The sequence below is a fragment of the Triticum aestivum genome, chromosome 6B, assembly GCF_018294505.1.
Source record: "Triticum aestivum cultivar Chinese Spring chromosome 6B, IWGSC CS RefSeq v2.1, whole genome shotgun sequence".
NCBI classification, from domain to species: Eukaryota; Viridiplantae; Streptophyta; class Magnoliopsida; order Poales; family Poaceae; genus Triticum; species Triticum aestivum.
Genome location: NC_057810.1, coordinates 375,892,388 through 375,903,563, shown reverse-complemented (window position 1 = coordinate 375,903,563; position 11,176 = coordinate 375,892,388). Strand labels below are relative to the sequence as shown.

Here is an 11,176-nt window from a genome sequence, read left to right as displayed (position 1 = left end):
GCTGGATGGTGAGCGCGCCGGTGACCTCTGTTCACCCTCCTTCCTCAACCCCTGTATTCTTCTGCTCACCGACAGGGGCTTCCAGATGCCTCCTGGCATCTTCCCTTGGCCTGCCTCCCCTCCCCTGCTACACGAGGCGGCTAGCAAAACAAAAATGGGTAGCCATCCCCTGCTACAGGAGGCGGCCAGCAAAACAAAAATGGGTAGCCACAGACAGCAAAACTAGGAGCTGCCTCCTACCTGGTCGTGCAGTTCCTTGGCTCGCGATGTGCGGTCCGGTAGCATGGGCTTTCTGTTCATGGGCACGCTGGTTTCCACCATGCAGTTCGCTGGCATTGGGCGTGGTTTCGGTGTCGCGGCAATGCAGTTCGATTGAGTGCTTCCATATACACTTCAAATTAGTTTTTTTGTATGTTCAGATTTACATTGCAATGTGGTGAAGTCCCGAATGGGTGGTGCTACAATGCAGTTCGTGTGTGTTGCTTCAGTTTTTGTTGTTGTTTTGCCTGGTGGTGCTCGAGTGCTAATTGTGCTATGTATGGTTGTATGCTGGTGGTTTGTGCTACAACGACGTGCAGTTCGCCAGGCTGTGTCGTGTGGTTCGCCGGGCCATGGAGTGCGGTTCACCGGCCGGCGCCTTTGCATCCGGTTGGCCGTTTGCTTTGATATATTTGTTTTTATGTGGGTGATTTGTAAAACTGCACGATCGTTTTTGTAACAAATTGAAGAAACTTGTAGAAACCTATTGCAGCTCGCTTGGTAAACTCATATGGTTCACAAACATTCGCTATAGAACTCCTTTGTTGTCCACTTCGTAAGCACAAAGCAAAAACATCTCAAAAGAAGCTCGCTTTTATATTAGATGTAGTTCACTCACTCAATCCCTGAGGTCCACTCGCTTGGTCAACGCGCGTAAAAACTTAATAAGTATGAACAAAAGACAACAAAAACTCATGAGGTTCACTTTTGGTAGTGTTGCGGTTCACTTTCAGGAGTGTTGCGGTCCACTTTCGTTCAAAAAAAAGTTAAAAAAAAGACTACAAAAACTTGGCCGAGAAAGTTTACGTCCGACAAAAATAAATCATGAAGTTCAATTGACTGTCCGTTGCAGTGCAGTTTTCAATTTGAAGTAGTACGTTCTTCTGTGCGATGCATTACAAACGATGATTTTTGGTCTCGCGAAAAACAGAGTGTCCGCTGTTTGGTAATTTTAAAACCGCTCTTAAACCATAAGGAATTAGGGCGAGTGTTCAACATGAAAAAGTTGCGTATCATCGATATCTTTCCAACGCCGTATCGTTTGAATCATTCCGACCAGCGGTTTGCAAAAATTTCGCCAAAAACGGCCGCTGCCACTCGTCGTCCGCCGCATGATTTTCAAAATTAACTTAAAACCATAAGGAATTTCAAAAATATTTCAACATATGAAAGTTGCGCCTCATTCGTAGCTTTCGAACGGCGTATCACACGCCTCATTTCGACAAACGGTTCAAAAACTGGAGCAAAAACAGTACCAAAAATTCAAAAAAATTTGAAAAACAGAATTCCGCAATTTAGTAAATTTGATACTGCTCTTAAACCGTAAGGAATTAGAGAAACATTTATATATGAAAAAGATGCGCCTCGATGATATCTATCCAATGGCGTATCATTTTCTTCATTCCGACAAGCGGTTTAGAAGAAATCGCGAAAAAACGCTCGCTGCCACTCGTCATGGGCCGCACCATTTTCAAAACTGCTCTTAAACCGTGTGGAATCTCGAAAGTGTTCAACATGTCGAAGTTGCACCTAATCCATAGCTTTTCAACGGTATATTACACGCCTCATTCTGATAAACGGTTAAAAATTAGAGTGAAAACAGTACCGAAAAAATAACGCGTGCAGTTTTTTTCGACGAGAAGTACACTCGTGTGAGTACTGCACCACACTTGGTTCAAAGAATGACGTGCACTTGCGTTCAGCGTGCAGTGCGGAAGTGGTGTGCAGAATAGTTATTCTGCTAATATTAGCAGAATAGACCGTCTGTATATATATATATATATATATATATATATATATATATATATATATATATATATATATATGTATATATGTATATATATATATATAGCCTACTTAATTTAGTCCTTGTTGTTGTTGTTGTTGTTGTTGTTGGATGGCCACGGGACATCGTCTTGGCGAGGACGCTTCTTGCCGCCGACGTTGGCTTTTCATCGCCGCCACCATCGTCATCGTCGTCCTCCACGTTGTTCGACCATTCCACCTCATCATCATCGTCGTCCTCTTCTTCGTCCTCCGACGGCTCCTCGTCCGTCTGGTTGTCGTTTGACGACTCTGAAGGTGGCGTCCCTTCCATGAACAAGATATAATCGACGTCTGGGCTCGACACCGGACTCATGGAAGACGAGCAAGATGATTCCGATGTTGACCTATCATTGGGCGCCAGATTGCTGGCCGAACTGTCGTCCTCACTGTCGCTCGACATGGCTGCAGATTGTGTGCCAGTGTTTAGCGCGGCATGCCGGGGATGATGAAGATGGTGGACACTTAAGCGGGGTATGCAGAGAAGAGGAACTGCCAATTGAAGCGGGGGTTGACGTATTATCTAACTGCAATTATTTGTATCCACTCGCTCCAAATTCCCGGGGTTGTGCAGGACTCCTATTGGCTATTTGGCTAGTTTCCTTTTTCAAGACAAAAACAAGGAACAAATTTTGGGATTATGCAATGGTAACGGTACGAACGGAGTAGGACAGTTGGCAAGCAATACATTGAGCTCTTCTTATTGATTAGGCCAGTAATAATCAAACTAGAAAGGAAAAGAAAAAAGACAAAGAGAAATATCTGCACGAATCTTCGCGTAACACCAATGGCGTAGGACCTAGATGTGCATTACTTAGAGCACATCTAGATGTGCTTTAGCAATACTATCAAACAAAACCCCCAATCATTATTGCAAACAGCGCATAGAACATGGCTAATGTGACAACCACAACTACACATGCTAGTTCCTTCTTGTCTCTTGCTTTCATCTGTTGCTTGTGATTAATTCTTTCTTGCTTCATCGTACTGAATGTACATTCCAGATCAGCCAGTTTCTTCTTCAGCTTAACGTTATCTTCTATGAACTTGGTGATAACACTCCGAGCCCTGCCATGCCGTTCTTCATCCAGCCAGTTAACAAAGGCACAAGCCTCATATCCCTGCCAATGTTAAATAGTATTCAGGATGAGCGGTGGCATTAACTCAAGTAAAATGATGAACTTATCACTAACCTCTAAGGGGCAACTGAGAAACCGTCTGCCAATGTAGAATCCCTCCATGCATACACGTCGAGCAGGAGTGTGCCCATGCACACAACTCAGCTTTTGGTACTTCTCAGTGGAGCAAAACTCGGAGTCGAACTCGTGTTGTGGGAGTCTAGAGTCATGCTCCAGATCTGGTGACAGATTGCTTTCCTGGGGGGGGGGTCAATTCAGGATGGATTCAACAAGGAGCTACTTTGGACATGCTAAAAAAGATCAGGATAGATTGGAACCTGACAGGACGATTCGGATCCGTAGTACACCTGCCTTTTGATGACCTTAGGCAAGTGCTCGGCGACGACCACCATCGTGGTGGCGATACAAGCTAGAGCAGCTGCACCGAAACCATCAGGACTGCTCACCCGCATTCCCCCAATGTCAGCTCCACACGAGGGAATTTGGAGGCTATGTAGGGATTTTGGGGGAAATGGGGAAACTGTGGGGATAAGCTAACGGTCAGTAACTACTTATGGCACTATATGTTGGAGTATATGGCACACTGTTTATGCATGTCGTTTGTGTTAGGTATTACAACGTCACACACGATTTGCGCACCAAACCGTTGAGGACAACGTAGGTGAGACATGGTTGCCATTACATAACCGTATGTGATGTAATACCATATAAATATAATTGAGTTACAGTGATACCGTGTAAACAGCCGCTCTGCAGATATCTGTAAAAAACAGCCGGTACACATCTAGAGATGGCGACGGCGGCCTAGGCAAGGGCTACCCGAGAAGAGGTTAATCCTCGGTCGGTGGGCGGTGGCGGCGTCATAGGAGGTCAATCCTCGGTCTGTGGCGGGAGATAGGAGGAGCTCATCTGGCGAGGTCGGCGGCGGCGTGATTCGAGCACATCCAACACGGTCGATGGCCGGATAGTGGAGGTCAAACTTCAGGCGGCAGCCGCACTAAGCTTTGCTCTTCGACCCTGCTATCTCAGTGTGCCGCCACATCACGCTTCTCTGTCTGCTGGGTGGTGGTCGCCGCGCGGCTACTTAATCAAGGTATTCTTTTTGTGAGTGGCTTAATTAAGGTATCCAATTCCTAAGGGTAGTGTTGTACTAGTACTCTGCGTGTAAATTGACTGGCCATTAATTTTTGTCATTGCACGTCTGGATAACAATATGGAGCGCCCTTAGTAATTATGAAAATAAAGCCTTGTGATTTATGCACACATCATTGGGCAGTAGTTAATCCGTATATTAATGTTGTTGTTTTGTTTTTAATTACCATTCGTGTGGTGCATATGGAACGATCTGAATGGATGAAGGATCAGAAAACAATGATTTTATCAGTGGCGTGATAGAGTTCATGAAATTGGCTGAAAGTACAAAGAGGAGAATTGGTGATGCGGATTACATCCTGTGTCCATGTGCTGATTGTGCCAATACAGAGTCACGTGTAGTTGCAGATGTCCAGTGGCACTTAGTCTCTCGGGGATTCATGGATGGATATACACATTGGACCAGGCACAATGAAGAGGAGGTCATGGATGAAGATACCCAGGGATGCGAGATGCCAAACCCCGATCAGTGTCACATGGATGTTGAATCTAACATCAGGGCAGAGACGTCAAGCTACCAATGGAACACCGGAAAGCCGAAACGCCCACTGGAAAACCAAGATGTTGATGCAGATGACAACGATCTTGATATGCTAGATTTTGCTGCTATCATTGGAGATTTCGAGGGCCCAGAAAAGGATATGATTGGGTACAAGGATCTGCCAACCATTGATGCGGACTCTAAGAAAGAATTGTATCCAGGTTGCAAAAAGAAATATTCCAGGTTTAGTGCCACCCTGGCGCTTCTCAGATTTAAAGCAGCAAATGGTCTATCAAACAAGGGCTTCACAGAGATGTTAGGTCTTTTCAAAGAAATTCTTCCAGAAGATAATGTGCTCCCCAGAAGCACGAATGAAGCGAAGAAAATTGTTTGCCCACTGGAACTTGAAGTACAGAAGATACACACTTGTGTGAATGATTGTATATTGTACCGTGGTGAGTATAAAGATTTGCGTGCATGTCCCGAATGCAAGCATGCATGATACAAGTGCAGTAGTGCAAAGGACAAGTACAAATTGGATGACGAGATCAAGACAGGAATCCCATTCAAGGTAGTTTGGTACTTGCCTTTAATTCCAAGGTTGAGGCGATTTTTTGCAAAGCCTAGAGAGGCAAAGAGGTTGCGGTGGCATTATGATGAGCGAATTGCGGATAACTATATGAGGCACCCGAAAGATGGGGCTCAGTGGGAATTAATCGACAACAAGTTTGAAGACTTTGCCAAGGATCCTAGAAGTATAAGGCTCGGGGAGTGTATTGAGAGATGAATCCTTTTGGCGATATGAGCACCAATCACAGCACATGGTTGGTGCTTCTGTGCATATATAACCTAGCTCCTTGTTTGTGTATGAAGAAAAAATACATTATGGTGTCAATGATTATCCCAGGCCTGAGGCAACCTGGAAATGACATCGACATTTACTTTTAGCTACTGGTAGAAGACCTGCTGATAGTGTGGATAGATGCACCTATTGTTAAATGTTATGATGCTTACCAAAAGGAGATTTTCGATTTACATGCGATGCTGGTGCACACCATTCAAGATATGCCGGCATTAGGCAACACATCGGGGAAGAAAACAAAGGGAGATATAGGGTGTGTCACATGCATGGATAGGAACGCTAGCAAAACACTTCCCAACTCGTGCAAAACTGTGTATTTGTGTCATTGTAGGTTCTTACGGAAAAATCACCCATACCGAAAGATGAAAGCTGAATTTGATGGTACGACAAAGGTAGAAGTGGGCCCAAGACCCTGTGATGGGGAGGTGGTCCACAACATGGCTAAACAAATTAATGTTGTGCTTGGCAAGAATCAAGCTTCGCCCGTGAAAACCCACCCAAGGGTCAAGTGTTTAAGAAGAAATCGGTGTTCTGGAACTTACCTTACTGGGAGATTCTACGTGTATGTCACTACATCGATGTCATGCACGTAGAGAAGAACGTATGTGAAAAGCATCCTTGGTACTCTGCTCAAGATTAAAGGTAAAAAAAAGGATGGTGAGTGTTCATGGCGAGATATGCTTGTTGATCAATCAAAAGGCAAGAGTGAAGCAGAAGATGATGACAAATTCATCAAAGCTCGCCAGAGTTATAATTTCAATACAAAAGAAGCAACACTGTTCTTCACCTATTTGTTGTCAGTTAAGACACCCTCTTCCTACTCCGCAAACATCAGAAGTCTCATGGATGTGAGCTCAGGTAAAATGAAGTTGGGACACATGAAGTCACATGATTGCCACGTAATGTTGACACAAATCCTCCCGGTGGCCATCAGGAATCTGTTGGACAAAGATATAAGGAACACACTCATTGAGCTCTGTGATTTCTTCAACCAACTATGGCAGAAAGTTGTAGATCCTGAAGAGCTGGATCATATGAAAGATGATATAGCAAGAATAGTGTGCAACCTAGAGATGTTTTTCCCACCGTCATTCTTTGATGTCATGGTCCATCTCACTATGCACCTTGTCGACAAGATAAAGTATTGTGGTCCTGTGTTTCTTTGCAACATGTATCCCTTTGAGCAGTTCATGGGAATACTGAAGTGCTTTTGTCGGAACCGAAACCATCCAGAGGTAAGCATCCTACAAGATTATACCACAGAGGAGGCAGTTGAGTTTTGCACCGAATACATGAAACAACAACCTATAGGTTTTCCCCTCTCTCGCCACGAGGGAAGGATGAAAGGTAAGCCGGTCCTTGCTGGCATGCAAATGGCTGCACACGGAGAATTGGCAGAGAAATCCCATTTGACGGTACTGCTTAATAGACCAGTTCTCGCTGCTTACGCCGAAGAACACTTGGCGGAGGTACGCCAAAGCTTCTTAACGATGGTGCCTTCATCAGATGTGGGGATGAAGGAGCACACTAAGAACTACGCCGAATGGCTGAAGAAGCATTTGGCACAAGGATCCATCAATGACATTGCTACGTGGTTGGCACAAAAGCCATCACCTATGGTGTTGACATACCAAGCATATGACATAAATGGATACATGTTCTACACTGATGAACGTGATGAGAAGACCTCATATCAGAACAGCTCTGTATGAATAGAATGCATGACTATAGATGAAGCTGATAAAAGGGTATACTATGGAACCATCAAAGAGATTCGGGAGCTTGACTATGTGAAAGTTAAGGTGGCATTATTCAGGTGCTCATGGATCCCTCTTGGTCAGGTAAAGGTTGATGATTATAGGAAGACATGTTTTAATAGGACAACGATGGCATATTATGCAGGCCCGTTCATTCTTGCCAATGATGCTACACACATTTTCTTTGTGGAAGACCCTTTGCATAAGAACTGCCATGTAGTGATGCATGGAAAGAGGAGGGTACTGGATGTCGACGATGTTGCCGATGAGGACGAGTACGATGAATTTGATGAGTTGGCAGCCAAGGGATCATGCAACCCTATAACAGAGAAGCGTAAAATCATCAGAAAACCCAAGTTCATTCGGGGTCAACTTAATGATCCCAGTTCCCCCATGTACATGGGAATTAAGCCGTAAGACTAGTCTTTATGCCTACCCTGCAACTTAATTCATTCAATTTAGAACTGTCGCGTGTACTGAATTTGTGAGTTATGCCCGGTTTTCTGTTGATGTAAGAACTGTTAATATGTTGACCTCGATATGCTGTCAGCTCAGGCAATGAATATGAACTGTTTCTTCTTCTTCTTATTATTATTATTATTATTATTATTATTATTATTATTATTTTATTATTATTATTATTATTATTATTATTATTATTATTATTATTATGTCATAGAGGTAGCACACTCAATTGATCTCACTACAGTATGTGTGAACAAAAATATGTATGCAATCTGGTTTGCGAATAGCACATGGTTCGTTGATGAAAGCCGTGTGTCGACAAAATCCCGCCCACAACCTGAGTCATGCGTTCTGATTGGCCAGAATTCAAATCCAACGGATCGTACGTCTACACCGTTGGATGCTCCCAGATCGAACGACGATACTCGTCCCTTTCGATAGCACATGCAGTTGCGGTTGTAATTTTATTTTTATGCACAAAATGCACGTTAAACTCAAAAAATGTCTTCAATATAGCTAACGATACCCGAAATGCGCAAGAAAATAAAACCCGTGGTATAATGGTGATTGCATACCGTGGAAATATTTATGAGGCCAAACAATGAAGTCACCGGCCGCAGGAGTTTGAATTGACACATCTCCTTTTGGAAACCATGATCCTTCATGTGAGATACTCCAGTTTGGAAGGAGCGATCGTCAAAACTTGTGCCAAACTTTACATTTTTTCCATGGAGTCGTGATAGCACGCCACGGGCACACATCGATTTTGATGATGTCTGGACTCCATCTGAATTTCCTGTAATTAAAATACCAACTAGGCCTACGCCAGTGGCCGCACCTCGCGGACGAAATGTTTGAAACTTCTCCCCACTTCTTGAACAAACAGATGAAAACTCGCAAAGCTACGCATAAATGATCTGTACACCTTCTTTGCTAGGCTGGTCGTAATGGGATATCATAGCTAATATCATGCCAACTAGGCAATTTTGATGGGCTGTCATAGAATTAAATGAAGAAAGAGAGGGTTAAGTATCATATCATGAAACCGTGTCATAATAAATGCTATGCTACTATGTGTCATGCATGATACTAGTATATGATCGATACTAGCTAGCTACCTCTATAATGCGCACATAGTATCATAAGTTAGACTACCCACAGTGGGAGTAACATAGATAGTAACATCACACATATCTATATAAAATAAATGATGTGGCAAGCAATAAATGAAGAAACAGAGGAATGTGGTAACATAGCTAGTTACTAATAGTATGAGTAACATCACACATATCAAGGCAAGATGAGTCTATAGCTTAATAAATGAAGTGTTGTATGTTACCACACATATGTTACTCCCCACTATAGAGGTGGTAACATAGAGTAGTAACATGGGCATGTTACTACTCTATGTTACTACCCATTGTGGCTAGTCTTAGTATCTTAGGTTGCCTTATTAATTACCATGCATGACACAAACTAGTACAACATTTAATATGTGATATAGTATATCATGATATGATACCCGGCCCACACCCTCTCTTTCCTCATTTAACTGTGTGCCACATCATCCAAAAAGTCTAGTTGGCATGCATGTGATACCGCTTGATACTCCCATTACGGCCAACCTTAGGGTGGCCATAGTGGGGGTATCATAGCCGATATCATGCACTTGAGAATAGAAAATATGATGATGTGTGGAAAAGAAGCAGTAACATAGATACTGTAACATATATAATATAAATGCTATGCTACTTTGTGTCATGCACATGGCTAGAAATACGGTCATCTATGGTATATATATACTAGCTCTATGATACTATATATATGCACTATATGAAGGTACGTACACTACAAAAAAATACACTTCCGTGATGATATGTGTTTGTCACAATAGGTCACATTTTTTGTCATGCATGTACATCCATGACGATTTTATGAAAGAATCAAGATAGTCATACCTGCGCTATCGTAGAAGTGTTCCATGACATTACCAAAATTATCATCACGGAAGTGTCCACTTCCATGATGATAAATCGCGTGTCACATAAGTGCTTTCGTCAAGGGTGACCAACACGTGGCATCCACCATAACCGAACATTGTTAAGCTATCAGGTCGGGTTTTGGATCCGATAATCCATTAACAGCCCGGACCAATGGGAAGTTTCCATGTGTAAAATTCTTATTGGCCAGATGAAGCACATGTCATCTCGTTAGTGGGTCAGATAGGCGCCTATGATATGTTGACACGTGCGATGGCCCACCACTGGCCCACTTAGCTTACAAAGCTGGCCCGTTTGACTTGGTCAAAAGTTAACGGGCTGGCCCATGAAAAGCCTGTTAACGGTCTCTTCGCAAATAGCCCATTTTACGACCCGGTAACTCACGGCCCGTTAGGCCCTACCAGAAATCGGCCCAACAATGTCATGTGGGCCGTGAAATATAACACCAGCTCATTTCACTTTCAGCCCATGTATGGCCCACGATGTCTTTCAGCGCATATGATGCCTTCTATCTTTAGGCCCTTTAGAGGCCACGGTGACTCTAGCCCATAATGAACAGTAAATTTCTTTGTACCCGTTAACAGCTCGTGATTCACATGAGCTGTTTCCAGCCCATGTTAGCTTTCGGCCTATTGATGGCCCATACGTTCTTGGGCTCCTTTCCGGCCCTCAATAACTTTCGGCGTGTTGCTGGCCTGTTCCCCTAATGGGCCAAATTTGGCCCGTGGCAAGAGTCGGCCCGTTTCTGGCCTATTAACCCGTTCCGCCGTTTCCAGCCCGTCCTATATTGCGGCCATTAACGACCCGTTATGCCTGTGACAGAATTAAGCCTTTGCTATCCTCCTGCCTGTTAACGGCCCTTTACCATGCTGGGCCGATAGCAATTACGCCCATTTACGGCCCATGTAGACCCATTTATCCGACGACCCGAGGCCCACCAATTCTACGGCCCTGTTGGAGGCCAATTTATTGACGGCCCGTAGGAGACCCATGGATCCTACGGCCCGTAGCAGGGTCAAGGTTACCACAGTCCGTATATGGCCCATGGTTGTTGTGGCCACTAGCAAACCAGGGAAAAAGAGAATAGGAAATAAATAAGGCCGAAACTAACGCTAGGCTATTAAGGCGATTGCACAGATTACATTCACCCGACATCAAAGATCGCCACCAGTGCAAATATAGGGAACACCCTACACTATACAAAAATGGCTTGCTGTTTCCTTCAGCCGGTGGCTGCA

The 11,176-nt window shown here is 43.8% G+C and overlaps 1 long non-coding RNA gene across 1 annotated transcript; it reads right to left on the bottom strand.

Moving 5' to 3' along the window:
• Nucleotides 1-3,113: 3,113 nt before the first annotated feature.
• On the bottom strand, nt 3,114-3,670 carry LOC123135297 (uncharacterized). The gene is made up of 3 exons (XR_006465910.1): nt 3,539-3,670; nt 3,276-3,458; nt 3,114-3,203 (listed from the first exon to the last, which is right to left on the bottom strand). It is a non-coding gene; the product is annotated as an uncharacterized lncRNA (long non-coding RNA).
• Between the last annotated feature and the right edge of the window lie 7,506 nt (nt 3,671-11,176).